At 40.7% G+C, this 22,008-nt stretch overlaps 2 pseudogenes across 1 annotated transcript in view; one reads left to right on the top strand and one right to left on the bottom strand.

Moving 5' to 3' along the window:
- The window catches only part of LOC100585076, a 1,278,821-nt pseudogene that overhangs the window by 1,044,018 nt on the left and 212,795 nt on the right, over nucleotides 1-22,008 (top strand). The gene's annotated exons all lie outside the window — the stretch shown is intronic.
- On the bottom strand, nucleotides 17,776-18,914 carry LOC100598372 (annotated as a pseudogene).

Raw genomic sequence — 22,008 nt, 5'->3', positions numbered from 1 at the left:
GTCCACTCTATACCGTGTTTGCCTGGGTATCAGCAGCGGAGGCTGCAGAACAGCAAATATTGCTGAACAGCAAATGTTGCTGCCTGATCGTTCCTCTGGGAGCTTCTTCTCAGAGGGGTACCCAGCTGTGTGAGGTGTCAGTCTGCCCCTACTGGGGGGTGCCTCCCAGTTAGGCTACTTTGGGGTTCAGAGACCCACTTGAGGAGGCAGTCTGTCCATTCGCAGATCTGAAACTCCATGCTGGGAGAACCACTACTCTCTTCAAAGCTGTCAGACAGGGACATTTAAGTCTGCAGAGGTTTCTGCTGCCTTTTGTTCGGCTATGCCCTTCCCCCAGTGGTGGAGTCTACAGAGGCAGGCAGGCCTCCTTGAGCTGCAGTGGGCTCCACCCAGTTCGAGCTTCCCAGCCGCTTTGTTTACCTACTCAAGCCTCAGCAATGGCAGGCACCCCTCCCCCAGCCTCGCTGCCGCCTTACAGTTCCATCTCAGACTGCTGTGCTAGCAGTGAGTGAGGCTCCGTGGGCATGGGACCCTCCAAGCCAATTATAAATTGTGTTATAATTTCCTGGTGTGCCGTTTGCTAAGACCATTGGAAAAGCGCAGTATTGGGATGGCAGTGACCCGATTTTTCAGATGCCATCTGTCACAGCTTCCCTTGGCTAGGAAAGGGAATTCCCTGACCCCTTGTGCTTCCCGGGTGAGGCAATGCCTTGCCATGCTTTGGCTCACACTCGGTGGGCTGCACCCACTGTCCTGCACCCACTGTCCAACAAGCCCCAGTGAGATGAACCCAGTACCTCAGTTGGAAATGCAGAAATCACCTGTCTTCTGTGTTGCTCACGCTGGGAGCTGTAGACTGGAGCTGTTCCTATTCAGCCATCTGGGAACTGTGGCTGTGTTTAATGTTGGCTATTTAAATAAGGATTTTGCTTTTGTTTTAAAAATGAAGAATAATGTAACAGATATCATAGGAATCTTTCTCTTTCAGGGTTACCTGGCTGCTTGAATCATGAGACAGATAATTATTAAATATTAGTGTAAAGGAAAATTTAAGAAAGCAGTTGACTGCTTTCTCTCTGAAAAGGGCCAACTTTGATTCCCAACACTCTCTAGACAATTTTAGATATTTGCCTGTTATTATCTTTATTACCTCTTATTTCTTACTTGTCCCTTTTTATTCCATTTTTCATAGTATTCTAAGGTAGTGTCTAACTTAAAGCTTCCTGTTTTAACTACACTTCATTTTTTTCTAGCATACACAAAAGAAAGAAAAGTCACTAGTGTTTGTCTTGGTGTAAGTAGTAAGAAATGAGGAAGGAAAGAGGAAGGGTATTAAGACTAGAAAACAAAACTAAAAAGACCAGAGAGACATGCTGCCTGCATTCCCCAGCCCCAGACATGAAGATCCACACAGGAGGAAAAGTAGAGAAAAACAAGGAGGGAGGCTCATGAGTCTGGATGGCCCAGAGAAGCACAACCATGCTAGCTTCTGTCACACTGTCTGGACATTGGCTGGGTCTGTCAGTGCCTCAGATCAGAAGGCAGACTCTCACCCAGGAAATTGCCTAAATTCTACAATCAGCTTGTTGTCAAATGATGCATTATTCTTCTGTAGCTGCAAAACTTCTCATATGTATTTTGTTATCTATCTGAGGTCTCTTTACCTCTCAGGATTTTGAATGTGTCCTCAAATTATGAAAACCTGGTGGTTAATATAATGTAAGCCCAGCTCAGAAGGAGACTGTTCATTTACCCAACAAATGCTTATAAAATTCCTGCCATGATGGACCTGGTACTGTTACAGCTACCGGGAATGCAAAGGTAAGGAAGGCAGCATGTCCTCTTTCTACCATGTGTGCTAAGAAAGATGCTGTAGGAAAGACTGATACTTAAACCAGTACTATTGTAAGGTAGATAAACATGAAGATAAGGGACGTGCACTGTAATGAAAGAACACAGCAAGGGTACTTGACTCAGGAGGGGTTGTCAGGGAAAACTTCCCAGGGCAAGAGACATTTTAGGGAGACCTAAAAAGTGTACAGGTATTAGTCTGGTGAAGAAGAAGGTGAAAAGATTATCAGTCAACAGGAACAGCATATGGACAAGTCCAAAGGTGAAAGAATCTCCAGTGTGGCTGGAGAATGGAGTACGTGTGCCTGTGTGTGCCTGTGTGTGTATGTGTGTGTGTGCGCACACATGCACATGGGTGTATGTGATGGGGGGAAGGAGGTAGCAGGAGGCATGTCAGACATAAACCATGGTCAACCCAGTAGCCAATCTCCTACTTCTTCCCAGATAAACATGCAGTGGATATTTCTTAACCTCAGGGAAGAGAGCCTCTACCCAGCCTACAGAATAAGTCATGATTGGCCTAACCAGTTTTAGAAATCTCATTGCTCTCCTGAACAATGATTGCTCTATCAGCAAGCATATGAAAAGAACAGCCTCCTCTTGAGAGGGCCAGAGGGTACTGTTAGCCTGTGAGGAGAACCGGACTTCAATTAAAGCCAGAGGAGAAAGAGCAGTGAGTTAATGATGGAGAGGAGTTTATCAATCACAAGACAGATTCCATGAAAAGTTTGGGTGGGAAGGCACCAGTGGGAAATTGAGTCAAAGGCACAGAACACAGAGATGTGAATGGAAATGTAGGTAACAGGAAAGGATTCCACTGGGTGGTGAGAAAGGGAAAATGGACATGTGGCAAAAAGGAGTTAGCTAATTAGGATCCTTCTAGCTGAAAGTAACAGAATGCTCCTTCAGTCAGTATAATATGGAAAAGAAGGATTTGGTAGAAGGATACAAGGGTCTCTCATAGAACCCAAGGGCAAGAGTGCAGCTGGATCTGCAGAAGAAGCTAGAAGCAGGAACAGTTCCCATGTCTTTGCTTCTCTCCGCCCATTTGCTTCCTTCTTATCTCTACATGCAACTCATTTTTTCTGCTTTTTTGTCCACAGAGTAAACAGAGATCCCAAGTTTACATGTTCTATTTCTAACCAACTGAGTGATCAACTTGCTAATTCTCAGATCCAATTCTAAAACCTCAGGAGAGAAAATCTGATTGTCACAGCTTGGGTAGGAATCCATTCCCATTCCAGTCAACCACAAAGGTGGAGTCACATGGTACACACATGATAGCTAGCAGTGAACTGCTGTGGAGCAGGAGTGCTGTCCTCAGTTGTGATTCAGGAAGTTAAGTCCAATGCACTCAAGATCATTAATCCTTCAGGTGCTTTTTGGATATAGGAAGCTGGCAATGGTGGAGGCCTTCTCTGATCTCTTAGGAATTAGCTTACTCCTGGGTAGGTTATCTTGCTGAGTCATTTCAGAGGTTTCATGGCTGTGGAGGCCTCAGTTTTTCTATATGATCTGTACTATGATCCAGAATGGGTACGGCAGATCAAGGGAGAGACTTTGCTTTCAAGTTAATAGCTTCTAAGGGAGTGACAAGGCATGTAGTAGATTCGTGTCCCCTGCAGTAGGGGTGGTGAAATTCCCTCACTTTCCTCCAAGCAGTAACTACCCTTTGCTCTCCAGGTTACCCTATACTGCAGAGGTTCTCAACCTTTTGTGGACATCAGAATCAATTGGAAAGCTTGTTAATGTTCAGATTCCTGGGTCCAATCTTTAGTGATTATAATTTAGTGGTTTGGGACAATACCTAGTAATCTTCTTAAACAAGCACCCTAGGTGATTCTGAAGCATAAAGTCTTTGAACTACACTTTGGGAAATTTGACATTACAGGCTTGATAACTTCAGGGCCCTAATAATGCAACCAGCTAAAAGTCACTCCTTATAGCTACATGTAACTCATTTGATATCCCTACATATATCAAGTTATTTCATTTGTTAACTCAAATTTGCACTAAATACAAAAACATATCTTTTTTGGCATCATGTTTTGTTTATATTTATCAGTCTCACTCCCAGTGTTGAAATTGCCACTTCATCCATTTTTGATGGATGCTTCTGACTATATTTTCTCAGCAAATCTTTTCCTTTTGACAGTCATTCATCTGATGATCTTACTGTTTGCATCGCTTGGATAACATGCTTGTCGAGTAAGGATAAGGAATGTTTTGCTTTGTGACCTAACTTATTTCTACTCCTTTTTAGTTACAGGCAGAGTTTTTAAAACATGCAACAAACAAAAATGTTAGGTTGAGTAATAAAACAGAATCAGGCGTCCCAAATTACTTGTTTACCCTGAAAAATAATATTTGTTTCTGTTATCCCAGAATACTAAGGTGTCAGAGAATTTAGAATTCATTGTTTAATTCAAATTTGGTTGGTCATAATCACATGAACTACTATTTATTGAGTACCTAATATGTGCATGGTATTTTAGGTGCTTTGCATGCATTGTTTCACGTAATCCTCACAATAACACCAGAGGGAAGGAGCATTATTCCTCATGGAACCAGGCTTTTAAAAGCATCTCAATAGCCATGATAAATTAGGACAATCAATTAAGAAGGATAAATATAAAGCCATTTACCTGGTTTCTAAACCCAGCTACACAAGTCTGGAATGAGTAAGATTGGACTGCACAGTGATTTACAGGAGACAACATGGGTGCTTCAGTTAGCTATTAGTTACATTGGTGTCAGAGGAACCACTGCCAGAGAAGTTAAGTGTTCATAAGTATATGAACAGAAGCCTTATCCAGCTCTTCTTTGTGTTGGTTTTGCCTCACTGTTTTGTGGGGTTCTTTCCAGGCTCTGCATGTTATGAGAAATTTTGGCTAACCAGACCCCAAGAAGAGAGATAGAGGATCTTGAAAGACATTTATTTGAAGAACACATAAAGGAATAGAGAATATTAGATCCCCAATAACATGAAAGCTGCTTCAAATACTTGAAGGGCTATGAGATGGACTCATGAAGGAACTATGTGTGGCTCTGAGAGCAGCAAAAGGCACTATGAGTAGACGTCACAGGAAAGCAACTTTCTTTTTCTTTCTTTCTTTTTTCTTTCTTTCTTTCTTTTCTTTCTTTTTCTTTCTTCTTTTTCTTTTTTTTTTTTTGAGAAACGGTGTTGCTGTGTTGCTCCAGCTGATCTCAAATTCCGGGCCTCAAGCCATCCTCCCACCTCAGCTTCCTGAGTAGCTGGGATTAGAGGCTTGAGCTATCACACTAGGCTGGCTGAAATCTCAACACAGTACAAAGGAACACTTTCCAGCAATACCAGCTGTCCAACTGTGGGGTGGGCTGCTGTGGGAGGCAGCAGGCTCCCTATCACTGGAGGCACCATGGAGAGGTGGAACACCATTTACCCTGGAGGTTTGGGAGGAAATTCATTCCTGGATATGGGATGGTGTCTTATGATCTTTCTAGTTCCTTTCCAACTTTGAGAATTTGTTATTCTGGGGCAACAAACAGGTATTAGGAAACTACTATGCAAGAGATCCTATATCAATGCTTCGAAGGACAAAAAAAATGAACAAGCCATAATTCTTGCCTTCAAATAACTTACCAACTAGTGGATAAACAGGTTAAAAAATAAAATACCTTTGGGAGGCCGAGGCAGGCAGATCACGAGGTCAGGAGATCGAGACCATCCAGGCTAACACGGTGAAACCCCATCTCTGCTAAAAATACAAAAAATTAGCCTGGTGTGGTGGCACACACCTGTTATCACAGCTACTCGGAAGGCTGAGGCAGGAGAATCGCTTGAACCTGGGAGGCGGAGGTTGCAGTAAGCTGAGATTGCGCCACTGCACTCCAGCCTGGGTGACAGAGGGAGACTTTGTCTCAATAAATAAATAAATGGCCAGGCACGGTGGTTTAAAACTAATTCCAGCATTTTGGGAGTCTGAGGCTGGAGGATCTCTTGAGCCCAAGAGTTCAAGATCAGTCTGGGCAGCATAGTAAGACCCTGACTCTATAAAAAAAATTATCCAGGTGTGGCAGCACACACCTGTAGTCCCAGCTACCTGGGAGGCTGAGGTGGGAGAATCTCTTGAGCCCAAGAGTTCAAGCCTGCAGTGAGCTGATTGTGCCACTGCACTCTAGCCTGCGTGACAGAAAATAATTTTTAATATATCAAGACAAGAATTTACTGAGCTAGACTATGTAACAGGTACTATGTTTCTACTAATAAATCGTAAAATGTACCCTCATAGTAACTGTGATTTGGGGATTATTGCTCAAATAATAAGAGGTTTTGCTTTCCATCACACTTCAGTTTCACACAAACAAACTTCTGTTCATTCTGTGGCAAACTGTTTTAAACAAAACTTCTGTGAATGTAGTTCTTCTTAATCTGAAGTGTATTTATGTCTCACAAGTGTGCATGATCTACACATATTTCATGTTTCTTCTTTGCCAATACCAAGCTCTGGTCACTTCTTCTGTCCTCTTCTCTGCTGCCACTCCCAGGCTGCTGAGAGTTTCTGTGAATAACCACAAAGCCGTGCTTCCAGGGTCCACTCAGATACGTGCAGTCTTTCCTAGGCCGGACTCTCACTGCTGTTCAGGCAATCACTTTACTCATCTCTTGTTGAGTTGCTGATGCATCTGTCATAGTATCTATTCTAAGTTTTTCCATATTCCTTAAGACTCCCCTAACCCCACTCCTTCTCCAGGATCACTTCATTCTTAGCAGATGGTCATTCTTCTAGAATATAGCTCCCCCATTCCTTCAAATGGATGCTCCCCTGACTTCACTCCAGGGAGACTCAGTCACCATAGCAACCGCTGCCGGCTTTGGTTCATTTCCTCAGAAACCCCAACTGGCAGAGATGGCTGAATCGAGGAATTTTTGCAGGAAAATTTTGGGAGCTCTTGATACTGAGGGCTGAAATCTCAAAGGCAGCTTTAAATTTAAATAACCAGAAAATAACAGATCCGTAAGCTCAAAGGAGAAGCAAAGGGTGGGTCTAGAAACAGCAATTTCTTGTCCTGCTAGCTTCTTGAGGGAAGTCGTAGGTTCTATGAAAACAAAAAGAGGTGGGGATCAGCTGGAGTTTAAGATCCTGATATCAAAAGACGTCATTATGTCTTGTTTCATTGTTTCCAATATATGTTGGAGGTGCAGACTTTAAAGGAAGAAAATGAATATCTAACATTATTTCTCCTTTAATTTCAAAATTGATTTATGGAGTTATGGGGGTAGCGTGTGATACTGTAAGTCTATTTAGCAAACATTTGTTGCTGTTCTCTTTGTATCAGACATTGTGCTAGGATATGGAAAAGAATGAATACAATATACAATCTGTCCTAATGGGAGATACATACACACTAAGAGAAATGGAAAAGTTTACAATTAGACCAAAGTCAGCTCTTCCAGAGACATTTCTATCACAAAGCACAAGCATTTGCAAGTCTACATGGGAACTCCATGAATTTGCAGAATGCTGTTTGATAAAGAAACCACTCAGCCCTTACAGCACATCCACGTTACCAAAGCATTTGAGTCAGTTCACCATAAGGCAGTAAGCTCTCCTTTAAAAGGCTCATCCTTCACAGTTCTTGGGTGTTTGAATTTTCTCTTTCCTTCATCACCCTTAAACTTAATTACACAGCAGCTGAAAAAGAAGACCTCTCTTGACCAAAATTTAAGGATAAAAATGTGGGATTATACAACAAGTAACTATAATAAAATGTGGTCACTCTATAATCCACACAAGAATAAAGAACACAGGAAAAAGGGGAAACATAGGAAAAAGGGCAATTTATTTTGTCTTAGGGACTTGGAAGAGGAAGAATTGGTTAAAGCTTCATAAAAGAGAAAATGTTTCAGCTGTAATTTGTCTTCCTCCTCTATTCCAAGTGATAAATTACATTCTCCTTTTTGGGAAATTAAAAAAACACATTTTTTAATTATAAGAAAAATGCATATTTACAGAAATTAGAAAAGCACCATAAGAGTTTGGATTCCAGTCCTCCACTCTTCACGGGTGAGCAACCATGAAACTTCTGAGGACACTCTGTAATCTTGAGTACAGGGGTTTTGGAAACCAAGTGATGAAGACAGCATTTGTTATAATCAGGCCTTTATAAACAAAACCCTGTAAAGAACACTAAATGGGAATGGGAAAGTGGGAAGAGAGGGAAACTGTCCAGAAAGCTAATTCGTTTGTAACTCTTGCCAGCCTCAGTCCAGACTTGCCAGAGGATCTTTGCTAGGTTATGGATTTTAGGTGTTTTCATTAAGGACTATCTGGAATAGAGCCTCATTCCTCCTCTACCCCGGAAGGCAATAGTCACTGATTCACTCTTCATATCCCTTAAGCTTGCATGACTTAATTTCTTTCTTCCCATTAAATTAGAATTAAAAAAAAAACTCTTATTAGTTTCTTCCAAGGGTTTTGGAAAGATAAAGGAAACTGTCAAGTCTTAAGAGTGTCATAAACCTTGGGGACACACATGGCACTCAAATACTAGAGATGATGTCTAATGATATCATTTTCAAAAATGTCTTTCATTATTTTGCCATGTCCTGAAATCCCATAAAAGCATAAGAGAAATGAGTTTGGGATTTTACTAAATTAAAATTTGTAAAGAAGGAGGAAAAGGATGATAATGATAATGTCATTGATTTTCACTATTGTTCATTGCAAATTCCACGAAAAAGTAAAATACTAGTCAAGATGCAAAATTAGATGACCCCGTAGTCAAGAAGGCAAGGTAAGGTGCTTAAAATTTAACAAGACTGATGAAACCAGAAAGAACATCAATCAAAATCTCAAGTTGTACCTTGGCAGCACTTTCTGTGCTATCTCCCAAGTTTTTCTAGGGCTCCACCTATTATACTTGGAATCACTGACATTGCTGGAAGCATTTTAAAGGCATTAATTATCTAACTTACTGTCTTAATTACCTATGCTCATCTCGGGAGAACTGCAAAGGGATAGGTATCCGGAATCCTTCTTCGGTGACAGAAAACCAAGTGACAAAAGAGAAGTGTTTGTCCTAAAGTATCTAAAAGGCAGGTTAGAAATAACAGGTAGACTCAAGTTTGGTTCAGCCCAAATAAAAAAAAAATGCCATTCTCCTCATTCATTGACACCAAAATATTCACCTTCACCTACAAAATGATATTTTTTTCTGGTATGATTTTTTTTCCCTTCATTCAGCCTCAGAGATAATACTAATGATTACCAGCGATGGTAGTGAAAGCCAAGCTTAATCACCATAATTGACAATTAAGTTGGGTAACAACACAGAGACAGGTGATTTCACACAAGGCTAATGAAAATGGGCTATTAAAATCCACACACGTTTGGCAGCAATTATGAGCTCCTGGAGCCATTTGCTTTGAAATGTGCACATTTCACAGGTGGCTGCCTGCCAACAAGACAACTTTGAGCAGGACTGAGAAAGCAAGAGGAAAAGACAGAGTTGCCGGAGATTTTCTTAAGTGCCATTGCTTTTCAGTGGCTTGCTGAATGCTTATCATTACAGGCCAGATATTTTAAAGCCAAAGAAAGATGCAAAGTTCACAGCTGCAGAGAATGACAGACATCCCATTTTCCTATAGAATCACGATGGAATTGGCAGAGGACAAGGGAGTGGGCAGTAGTGAATACAGAAGGGCAAAGTAGAGAGGATTCCATGAAATAAGTGCTGGACCATGTAAGAGAGGCCTGGAGCCTGGATGTCTTGTCTAGAGTACACAGAAGATACTTAACAGTTTTCACAAAATGTGAAATGGAAGTAATAATCCGTGCTTCCCAAATATGATAGTATGGTTAAATGAGTTCAGTTCCTTGAAGGGCACTTGAATTCAGAGGCTGAGGCTACTTTGCTGCAGTTTCATGCATCTCCTAGCTCCCTGCTCTTATTCTCTTATATCAGTATGCTGCCATTCTGCTCAAAGCCCCTCTCCTTTAAGCTCTTTACTGTCTGAGTGTGCCAGTTAGTAGGGAAGTTAGTCAACTTTTTTTAATGACAGGAAACCAAATAACAAACAGTGGTGAAAACTTGCCTGAAAGTAGACTGGGAATCACATCTGTATTCAAATACAATAGTCGAATCTTGTTTTTTAGCTGCTCTGACAATCTTTTAATTGGTACATTTAGACCATTCTCACTTAAAGTGATTATTGATATTGTCGAATCAATATTTACTGTTTGTAACTGTTTTCTATTCATTGTACTGGTTCTTTTTTAAAATCTCTTTTTCTGCATTTTCTGGTTTTATATGATTCCATTGTATCTCTTCTTTTAGCATATCAATTACACTTTCTTTTCAATTTTTTAAGTAGTTGCCCTATGGATTGCCACATACATATACAGTTAATATTTCTTCCTCTTCATGTGCAGTGAAAGTACCCTAAAACAGACTATTTCCAATTTTCCCTCTCATCTCTTATGACATTACTGTCATTCATTTTATTTGTCCATATGAATACCATCACCAATACATTGTTATTGTTATTACCTTAAATAATTATCTTTTCAATCAATTAAGAATAAGAAAAACAAAACATTTTACTTTACTTGTACTTCATTCCCTGACACTTTTCCTTTTGTTATGTGGATCCAAGTTTCTGACCTAGATCATTTTCCTGCTCCATGAAGAACAACTTTAGTTTTTCTTACAGGGCAAGGTCTGCTGACAATGACCTCTCAATTTTGTTTCTGTGAAAAAGTCTTTAGTTCTCCTTCAGTTTTGAAGAATAAATTTCACTAGATGTAGAATTCTAGGTTAGTGAGTTTATTTCTCTCAACACTTTATATATTTCACTCCATTCTCTTCCTGCTTGTGTGGTTTCTGATGAGAAGTCATCTGTAATGCTCTTCCTTGTTTCTCTATAAGTAAGTTGTTCTTTCCTTTGGCTTTTCTGAAGGATTTCTCTTTGTCTTTCGGAAGTTTGAATATGATATGCCTATGTATAGTGGGTTTTTTTGACATTTATCCTGCTTGGTGTTCTCTGAGATAACTGAAACTGCAGTTTCATGTCTGTCGTTATTTTGGAAAAGTCTTGGACATTTTTATTTCAAATATATCTTCTGCTCCATTCTTTTTCTTCTCCTGGTATTTCAGTTGTGCATGTTACACTTATTGAAATTGTTTCACAGTTGGATGTTCTATTGTAATTGTTTCACTCTATTGGGTCTTTACATTTATGTTGTGGGAGTTTCTATTAATTCATCTTCGAGTTCATGGATTCTTTCTTCAGCCATATTCAGTCTATTGAGACCATCAAAGGCATTCTTTATTTTTGTCACAGTGTTTTTGATTATTTCTTAGAGTTTTCATCTCTCTGTTTACATTACCAATCTGGTCTTACATGTTGCCCACCATTTTCTTTAGAGCCCTTAACAGGTCATAGTTATTTAAAATTTCCAGCCTAGAAAAAAACCATTTGTGTCATAGCTGGGTCTGGTTATAATGCTTATATTGTCTTTTTAGACTGCTTGTCTTTTTTCCTGCTTCCTTTTTTTTTTTTTTTTTTTTGACCGAGTCTTGCTCTGTCACCCAGGCTGGAGTGCAATGGCAAGATCTTGGCTCACTGCAACCTCCGCCTCCTGGGTTCAAGCAATTCTCCTGCCTCAGCCTCCTGAGTAGCTGGGATTACAGGCAAGTGCCACCATGCCTGACTAATTTTTTAATTTTTTGTATTTTTAGTAGAGATAGGATTTCACCTTGTTGTTCAGGCTGGTCTCCAACTCCTGACCTTGTGATCCATCCTCCTCGACCTCCCAAGGTGCTGGGATTACAAGCGTGAGCCACCGCACCTGGCCTTTTCCTGCATTTTAAGATGACTTGAGTTGTTTTTGTTTTTGTTTTGAAAGCTGTATGTGGTATACTAAGCAATAGGAACAGAGGTAAATAGGGCTTTCGTGTAAGGTTTTATGTTTATCTGGCTAGGAGTTGTGCAGTATTTAGTATTTGCTGTAGCTATAGGTGTCAGAGCCTTAAATTTCCTCTAGTGTCCTTGTTTTTGCCTCCCTTGTTGTCTTTGGATTTCCCTAGAAATGCCTTCTTAATTAGACCCTGTCTCTAACGCTCTCAGTTATAATCTACTTTTATTTTACTGGAGCCCTATTGTAATAATAAAGTATTGGGGAGGAGAGGAAGGGAAACATTCTATAATCATCTGCTTAAATCCTTTTTTTTTTTTTTTTTTTGTCAAATGAGCAAAGTCCCTGGGATGTAACTTCCAGAATAATTTCTTAGCCTTTTTTTCCCTTCTTTATGTGAGACAAGATGGGTAGAGTGCACTAGAGTTGTCTAATTGCCCCTATGTTTGATCAGATAAGGCCCTGGTAAAGTAGTTTCTGTTGAGGGCAGGTCTTTGTTATGAAGAATAGAACACTCTGGGCCAATTTCAAAAGGGTTGCTTTCCCCTTTTCCCCTTCCCAAAGCACAAGGAGATGTTTTCTTTCATCTTCACTGTGTGACCCTTTGTTGGGCTTTTAGAAGTAAAATCATAAGTGTGGGGAACCCTACACTGGGTCACCAGGAGTTTTTAATTCTCAAGCTAATTTGCAATCAGTCTGTAGCTATTTGTCAATTACTATTTAAGTGTTCCTATCAGTTACTGACTTCAACAGTTTCTCCTCCCGGTAAGTTGTGATTCACTATATCTGCCCATCTCTCTGGTTTTCAGAGTGGTGGTTTGCCCTGTGACCTCAATTCTCTGGGAGATCTCAGTTGGTGATTTTTAATTTGTTAGCTTTTTTCTTGTGACAGTTTTTTCTTGTTGGGTTAAATAAAATCATTAAAATTAATTTTACCTGTTTCTTGTTAGATTTTTAATGTGGCTACTAGAAAATTTGAAATTACATATTTGGCTCACATTTTTCCATTTGCCTATACTACTTTTTGGTTTAAAATATGTATCTTTGATTTATTATAATCTACTTTTAAATGTTATAATGATATTTCACAAATAATTTGAAACCCGTAAAGTAGTATTTTATTCCCCATTCTGTCCCTTGTGCTGTTGTTGTCATACATTTTATTTCTGCGTGTTATGAACCACACACTAAATTATTTTTATCTTAGAATTAGATTACCCATTAAAGATCTTAAAAATGAGGGGAACAGTCTTTTTTATATACCCACATATATACTATTTGCAGTACTCTTCATTTGTTTGTGTAGATATAAGTTTGCAAGTTACATCATTTTCCTTTTGACTGGAGAACTTCATTTAACATTTCTTGTAATGTAGACTTGCTCCTGCTTAATTTTCTCAGCTTTTGTTTATCTGAAAAGTTTTGATTCAGTATTCATTTTTTTATTATGATTTTTATTTTACTTTAAGTTCTGGGAATGTGTGCAGAACATGCAGATTTGTTACATAGATGTACCTGTGTCGTGGTGGTTTGCTGCACCTATTGACCTGTCCTCTAAGTTCCTTCCCCTCACCTCCCAACCCCCAACAGGCCCTGGTGTGTCTTGTTCCCCTCCCTGTGTCCATCTGTTCTCATTGTTCAACTTCCACTTATGAGTGAGAACATGTGGTGTTTGGTTTTCTGTTCCTGTGTTAGTTTGCTGAGGATGATAGCTTCCAGCTTCATCCATGTCCCTGTAAAGGACATGATTGCATTCCTTCTTATAACCGCACAGTATTCCACGGTGTATATGTACCACATTTACTTTATCCAGTCTATCATTGATGGGCATTTGGGGGTTCCATGACTTTGCTATTATAAATAATGCTGTAATAAACATATGTATGCATGTATCTTTATAGCAGAATGATTTATATCCCTTTGGGAATATACCCAGTAATGGAATTGCTTGGTCAAATGGTATTTCTGGTTCTAGATCCTTGAGGAATTGCTTTACTGTCTTCTACAATGGTGGAACTAATTTACATTCCCACCAAGAGTGTAAAAGTGTTCCTATTTCTCCACAGCCTCGCCAGCATCTATTGTTTGTTGACTTTTTAATAATTGTCATTCTGACTGGCATGAGATGGCTCTTATTGTGGTTTTGACCTGCATTACTCTAATGATCAGTATGTTGAACTTTTTTTCATATGTGTGTTGGCCATGTAAGTGTCTTCTTTTGAGAAGTGTCTGTTCATGTACTTGACCTAGTTTTTGATGGAGTTGTTTGTTTCTTTCTTGTAAATTTGTTTAAGTTCCTTGTAAATTCTGGATATTAGCCCTTCATCAGATGGGTAGGTTGCAAAAAATTTCACCCATTCTGTAGGTTGCCTGTTCACTCTGCTGATAGTTTCTTTTGCTGTGCAGAAGCTCTTTAGTTTAATTGGATCCCATTTGTCAACTTGGCTTCTGTTGCAATAGCTTTTAGCGTTTTCATCATGAAGTCTTTGCTCAAGCCTATGTCCTGACTGGTATTGCCTAGATTTCTTCTGGGGTTTTTATAATGTGGGGTTTTACATCTAAGTCTTTAATCCATCTTGAGTTAATTTTTGTACAAGGTGTAAGGAAGGGGTCCAGTTTCAGTTTTCTGTATATGGCTAGCCAGTTTTCCCAGCACCATTTATTGAATAGGAGGTCCTTTCCCCATTGCTTGTTTTTGTTAGGTTTGTTGAAGATCAGATGGTTGTAGATGTGTGGTGTTATTTCTGAGGTCTCTGTTCTGTTCCATTGGTATATATGACTGTTTTGATACCAGTACCATGCTGTTTTTGTTACTATCGCTTTGTAGTATAGTTTGAAGTCAGGTAGCGTGATGCCTCCAGCTTTGTTCTTTTTGCTTTGGACTGTCTTGGCAAAATGGGGTCTTCATTTATTAAGTTTTTTCTAATTCTGTGAAGAATCTCAAGGATAGTTTGATGGGAATAGCATTGAATCTATAAATTACTTTGGGCAGTATGGCCATTTTCACAATATCGATTCTTCCTATCCATGAAAATGGAATGTTTTTTTCATTTGTTTTGTGTCCTCTCTTATTTCCTTGAGCAGTGGTTTGTAGTTCTCCTTGAAGACGTCCTTCACATCCTTTATAAGTTATATTCCTATGTATTTAATTATCTTTGTAGCAATTGTGAATGGGAGTTCATTCATGATTTGGCTCTCTGCTTGTCTATTGTTGGTGTATAGGAATGCTTGTGATTTTTGCACATCAATTTTGTACCCTGAGACTCTGCTGAAGTTGCTTACTAGGTTAAGGAGTTTTGGGGATGAGATGATGGGGTTTTCTAAATATAGAATCATATTGTCTGCAAACAAAGACAATTTGACTTCCTCCCTTCCTGTTTGAATACACTTTATTTCTTTCTCTTGCCTGATTGCCCTGGCCAGAACTTTTAATACTGTGTCGAATAGGAGTGGTGACAGAGGGCATCCTTGCCTTTTTTTTTTTTTTTTTTTTTTGAGATGGAGACTCGCTCTGTCACCCAGGCTGGAGTGCAGTGGCACCATCTCGGCTCACTGCATGCTCCATCTTCCGGGTTCACGCCATTCTCTTGCCTCAGCCTCCTGAGTAGCTGGGATTACAGGCATGCGCCATCACGCCTGGCTAATTTTTTGTATTTTTAGCAGAGACAGGGTTTCACCGTGTTAGCCAGGATGGTCTTGATCTCCTGATCTCGTGATCTGCCTGCCTCGGCCTCGCAAAGTGCTGGGATTACAGGCGTGAGCCACCGCGCCCGGCCCTCCTTGCCTTGTATCAGTTTTCAAAGGGAATGCTTCCACATTTTGCCCATTCAGTACGATATTGGCTATGGGTTTGTCATAAATAGCTCTTAGTATTTTGAGATATGTTCCATCAATACCTAGGTTATTGAGAGTTTTAAACATAAAGGAATGTTGAATTTTATCAAATGCCTTTTCTGCATCCATTGAGATAATCATGTGGTTTTTGTCTTTGGGTCTGTTTATGTGATGGATCACATTTATTGATTTGTGTATGTTGAGCCAGCCTTGCATTGCATCTCAGCAATGAAGCTGACTTGATCGTGGTGGATAAGTTTTTTGATGGGCTACTCGATTTGGTTTGTTGGTATTTTATTGAAGATTTTTGCATCGATATTCATCAGGAATATTGGCCTGAAGTTTTCTTTTTTTGCTGTGTCTCTGCCAGGCTTTGGTATCAGGATGATGCTGGCCTCATAAAATGAGTTAGGGAGGAGTCCTTTCTTTTCAATTGTTTGGAATAGTTTCAGAAGAAAAGGTACCAGCTCCTATTTGTACCTCTGGTAGAATTTGGTTGTGAATTCATCTGGTCCTGGGCTTTTTTTGGTTGGTAGGCTATTAATTACTGCCTCAGTTTCATAAGTTGTTATTGGTCTATTCAAGGATTTGACCTCTTCCTGGTTTATTCTTGGGAGGGTGTATGTGTCCAGGAATTTCTCCATTTCTTCTAGATTTTCTAGTTTTATTTGTGTAGAGGTGTTTATAGTATTCTCTGACGGTAGTTTGTATTTCTGTGGGGTCAGTGGTGATATCACCTTTATCATACTTTATTGTGTCTATTTGATTCTTCTCTTTTTTCTTATGTATCAGTCTAGTTAGCGGTCTATCTATTTTGTTATTTTTTTTAAAAAAAAAAAACAGCTCCTGGATTCATTGATTTTTTTGGAGGGTTTTTCGTGTTTCTCTCTCCGTCATTTCTGCTCTGATGTTAGTTATTTCTTGTATTCTCCTAGTTTTTAAACTAATTTGCTCTTGTTTCTCTAGCTCTTTTAATTATGAAGTTAGGTTGTCAATTTGAGATTTCTAGCTTTCTGATATGGGCATTTAGTGCTATAAATCTCCCTCTTAACAGTGCCGTAGCTGTGTTCTAGAGATTCTGGTACATTGTCTCTTTGTTCTCATTGGTTTCAAAGAACTTCTGGATTTCTACCTTAATTTCGTTATTTACCCAGGAGTCATTCAGGAGAAGGTTGTTCAATTTGCATGTAATTTTGTGGTTTTGAGTGAATTTCTTAATCCTGAGTTCTAATTAGATTGCACTATGTTCTAAGATAATTTTGTTGTGATTTCAGTTCTTTTCCATTTGCTGAGGAGTGTTTTACTTCTAATTATGTGGTCTGTTTTAGAGTAAGTGCTATGTGGTGCTGAGAAGAATGTATATTCTGTTGATTTGGGGTGGAGAGTTCTGTAGACGTCTATTAGGTTCACTTGATCCAGAGCCGAGTTCAAGTCCTGAATATCCTTGTTAATTTTCTGTCACATTGATCTGTCTAATATTGAGAGTGGGGTGTTAAAGTCTCCCACTATTATTGTGTGAGAGTCTAAGTCTCTTTGTAGGTCTCTAAGAACTTGTTTTATGAATCTGGGTGCTCCTGTATTGGGTGCATGTATATTTAGGACAGTTAGCTTTTCTTGTTGAATTGATCCCTTTACCATTATGTAGTGCCCTTCTTTGTCTTTTTTTTTTTAATTTGTATTTTATTTCACGTTCTGGGATACATGTGTAGAATGTGTAGGTTTGTTTCATAGGTAAACGTACGCCATGGTGGTTTGCTGCACCTATCAACCCATCACCTAGGTATTAAGCCCCACATGCATTAGTTATTTATTCTGATGCTCTCCTTCCTCCCACCCCCCATAGGCCCCAGTATGTGTTGTTCCCTTCCCTGTGTCCATGTTTTCTCACTGTACAGCTTTCACTTATGAGAACATGCAGTGTTTGATAAACTTTCAAACTCCAAAGCCATTATTTTCTACCACAACTCAGAAGAAGCTGTAGTGAACAGTGAGGTGGCTGGTTGTTGTTGACTCTGAAATTTTCATCCTCCATCACTAATTACATACCAGTTAAATGTATTTTATTGGGTAGGTCAAACCCATTACAAGTACTATTTCTTAGACATTTAAAGCAGTATATATTTTTGCTAAATGGTGAAAAACAAATTAAGTAATCATCTAAGTGGCATTCAGATTCCATATGTCATTTTTTTCATGCTTTCACTATTGTTTTCCCCAAATTATCTCTTTCCAGCATTCCCATAAATGCAGCTGGCATGTTTTCAAATCCTTCAATGATATATTCCTGGTACTGGATTTTACCCTGGGAGACCCATTTCCGCAAGTCCTTTAGAGCTTTTTGGTGGGCATCTCCTGGCCAGCAGGTCACGATGAACCCTTCTATGTGAAGCTCCTGATAGATAACAATCTCTGGGGTTGGGCCTGGGGGAAGTGGGCTGGTACCACCACACCCAGCTAATTTTTGTATTTTTAGTAGAGATGGGGATTTCACCATGTTGGCCAGGCTGGTCTCAAACTCCTGACCTTAGGTGATCCACCTGCCTCGGCCTCCCAAAGTACTGGGATTACAGGTGTTATATGTAGATATGTATACGTTATATGTAGAGATAGCTCCACATATGGCAATTCTTGCAAATTTCTTCATCTGGGAGATAACAGTGTTTGAAAACTATCCACTTACATTATCAAAATAACAATTGTAACCATCAGGAGAGGATTTCTTCAAAATTTCTTCAAAGACTCTACTGTCTTGTAGTTAAAGACAACATCAGATCCAAGCTTTTTAAGGTAGGCAGTCTTTTTGTCAGACCCTACTGCTCCAACCACTTTGCAGCCCTTGAACTTTGTAATCTGCCCCAAAACAGAGCCCACAGCTCCAGCTGCTGCATTAACCATCACTGTTTCTCCACCCTTCACACCACAGATGTCAAGTAGGCCAAAGTAGGCAGTGAGGCCTGTCATGCTAACTGTCCCCAGATCCAGAGACAGTGGTACTGTGTCAGGCCACTCTGTTGGCAGCTTTTCCAGATCTTTTCCATCAGAAATGGAGTGTGCTGTCCAGCCTGAAGGAGCCAGTACAATAGTTCCTGTTGGTAAGGCTGCATTTTTACTTTCCACAAATCTGGCCACTTGCTGCCCCATCATTGTATCACCTTCCTTCAGTCTTTTGGCTGCCACTCTCATGTAAGGGTCCCCAGTGAGGAACAAAGCTTCAAGCAGGACCTCTCTATTTTTTAAGGGTGGGAGCTCAGCTGTCTTCAACTCAAAGTCACTACTAGTAGGATTGCCAACAAAGTGCTTCTTCAGGGTCCATCTCTTAGCATGAATCATCCTGAAGCTCAGGAGCCCAAGGATTCCACTGTCTGGGGCTGGCGGCTGGGACTGCCTTCTTTGTCTTTTCTGATCTTTGTTGGTTTAAAGTCTGTTTTGTCAGAGACTAGGATTGCAACCCCTCCTTTTTTTATTTTTTATTTTTATTTTTTGCTTTCCATTTGGTTAGTAAATTTTCCCCCATCCTTTTATTTTGTGCCAATGTGTGTCTTTGCATGTGAGATGGGTCTCCTAAATACAGCACACTGATCAATGGGTCTTGACTCCTTATCGAATTTGCCAGTCTGTGTCGTTTAATTGGAGCATTTAATCCATTTGCATTTAAGGTTTGTATTTTTTTTTTTTTTTTTTTTGGACAAGGTTTCACTCTTGTTGTCCAGGCTGGAGTGCAATGGCGTGATCTCGTCTCACTGTAACCTCCGCCTCCTGGGTTCAAGTGATTCTCCTGCCTAAGCCTCCCAAGTAGCTGGGATTGCAGGTGCTCACCACCATACTCAGCTAATTTTTGTATTTTTAGTAGAGATGGGGCTTTCACCATGTTGGCCTAGCTGGTCTTGAACTCCTGACCTCAGGTGATCCACCTGCCTTAGCCTCCCAAAGTGCTGGGATTACAGGCGTGAGCCACAGCTCCCGGCCAAGGTTAGTTTTGTTATGTGTGAATTTGATACTGTCATCATGATGCTAGCTGCTTATTTTGCACACTAGTTGATGCAGTTTCTTCATAGTGTCATTGGTCTTTATATTTTGGTGTGTTTTTTGCAGTGGTTGGTACCAGTTTTTCCTTTCCATATTTAGTGTCTCCTTCAGGAGCTCCTGCAAGGCAGGCCTGGTGGTGACAAAATCCCTCAGCATTTGCTTCTCTGGAAAGGATTTTATTTCTCCTTCACTTACAAAGCTTAGTTTGGCCAGCTATGAAACTATGGGTTGGAAATTCTTTTCTTTAAGAATGTTTGATATTGGCTCCCAATCTCTTCTGGCTTGTAGGGTTTCTGCTGAAAGGTCTGCTGTTAGTCTGATGGGCTTCCCTTTGTAGGTGACGTGACCTTTTTCTCTGGCTGGCCTTAACGTTTTTTTGTTCATTTCACCTTGGTGAATCTGACAATTATGTGTCTTGGGGTTGATCTTCTCATGGAGTATCTTAGTGGTGTTCTCTGTATTTCCTGAATTTGCATGTCGGCCTGTCTTGCTAGGTTGGGGAAGTTCTCCTGGATAATATCCTGAAGTGTTTTCCAGCTTGGTTCCATTCTCCCTGTCTCCTTCAGGTACTCCAATCAGTCATAGGTTTGGTCTTTTTACATAGTCCCATATTTCTTGGAGGCTTTGTGTGCTCCTTTTCATTCTTTTTTCTCTAATCTTGTCTGCATGCCTTACTTCAGCAAGGTGGTCTTCAAACTCTGATATACTTTCTTCCACTTGGTCGATTTGGCTACTGATTCTTGTGTATGCTTCACGAAGTTCTCATGCTGTGTTTTTCAGCTGCATCATGTCATTTATGTTCCTCTTTAAACTGGTTAATCCAGTTAGCTCCTCTTTTATAAAGGTTCTTAGCTTCTTTGCATTGGCTTAGGTCATGAACCTTTAGCTCAACAGAAGTTTTTTTTTTATTACTCATCTTCTGAAGCCTACTTCTGTCAATTCTTCCATCTCATCCTCTGTCCAATTCTGTGCCCTTGCTAGAGAGGCAGTGTGATCATTTGAAGAAGGGGCACTTTGGCTTTCTGGGTTTTCAGCATTTTTTCGTTGATTTTTTTCTTATCACCGTGAGTTTGTCTAGTTTCGATCTTTGAGGCTGCTGACTCTTGGATGGAGTTTTTATGGGGACTTTTTTTGTTGTTGATGCTGCTGTTGCTTTTTGTTTGTTTTTCTTTCAATAGTCAGGTCCCTCTTCTGTAGGGCTGCTGCACTTTGCTGGGGTTTCACTTCAGGCCATATTCCTCTGGTTCACTTCTATGCCTGCAGATGTCACTCAAGAAGGCTGGAGAACAGCAAAGGTAAGTGCCTGCTCCTTATTCTGGGATCTCTGACCTCAAGGGGCACCAACCTGATGCCAGTAGGATCACTCCTGTATAGGATGTTTGACAACCCCTGTTTGAGGGTCTCACCTCGTTGCGTGGCACAGGGAACAGACCTGTTTAATGAAGCACTTTGTCCCTTGGTGGAGAGGATGTGCTTTGCTGGGGGAAACCCACTCATCTGGGTTGCTGGGATTACTCAGAACTACCAGGAGGAAAGGCTAAGTCTGCTGGTTGACAGATACTATGGCCACCCCTACCCCAAGGGGGTCAGGCCCAGGGAGATCATGGTCCTGTCCCAGAGCCTCTGGCTGGAGTTGTTAGAGTTCCTGCATGGGGGCCCCATCCAGGCCTGAAGAGGCAGTCTGGCCAGTCTGCCACAGCCAGTGTGTTGGGCTGTGGGAGACACCTCTTGGGACCAAGCTGTCCCACCTCACTGGCTCCAGCAGTGGAAAACTGCAGCCTGATAGATGGAGATGGATGCTGCCCTTCTCCTGCCCAGGGAGCCTAGTGTGATAAGCAGTTATGAGTCCCAGTGCTGGCTGCTGCCCCTTCCCCAAGGAGCTCAAATGGTGTAGACAGCAGGCAGCTGCGCTGTGGTGCTGGTCACCCCTCTCCCCTGTAACTTGGCAGCCTTAAGCAGATTCTAGCTGAGAGGCTGTTGAGAATCTGCACAGCTCTGGGGTTGGGACCCTAGGCCCCAGTGGCGTGGGTTCGCGAGTGGGATCTTCCAATCCATGGATTGCACAGTTCCATGGAAAAAGCAGTTTCCTCAGCTGGGTAGCACTCTCACTGCCTCCCTTGGCTTGTGGGGGTGGGGTCTCCCCTGCTCCGTGTGGCTCTCGGGTGTGCAGTCATACCACACTGCTCTTCCTTCCTCTCCGTGGATCACACCAGCTGCCTAGTCAGTTCTGGTGAGAGATCCTGGATACCTTGGTTGCTGGTGCAGGATTCACATGCCATTATGATTCTTTCGATGGGAGCCTCTGATCGCTGCTGCTTCTAGTTGGCCATCTTGGCCCCCACCTTAGTATTCATTTCTGAGGGATAATTTCACTGGATAGAAAATTGTGGGTAGACAA

The sequence above is a fragment of the Nomascus leucogenys genome, chromosome 12 (assembly GCF_006542625.1).
Source record: "Nomascus leucogenys isolate Asia chromosome 12, Asia_NLE_v1, whole genome shotgun sequence".
In the NCBI taxonomy this organism is placed as follows: domain Eukaryota; kingdom Metazoa; phylum Chordata; class Mammalia; order Primates; family Hylobatidae; genus Nomascus; species Nomascus leucogenys.
The sequence above is the reverse complement of the archived record's forward strand: the minus strand, read 5'-3'. Positions and strand labels throughout refer to the sequence as shown.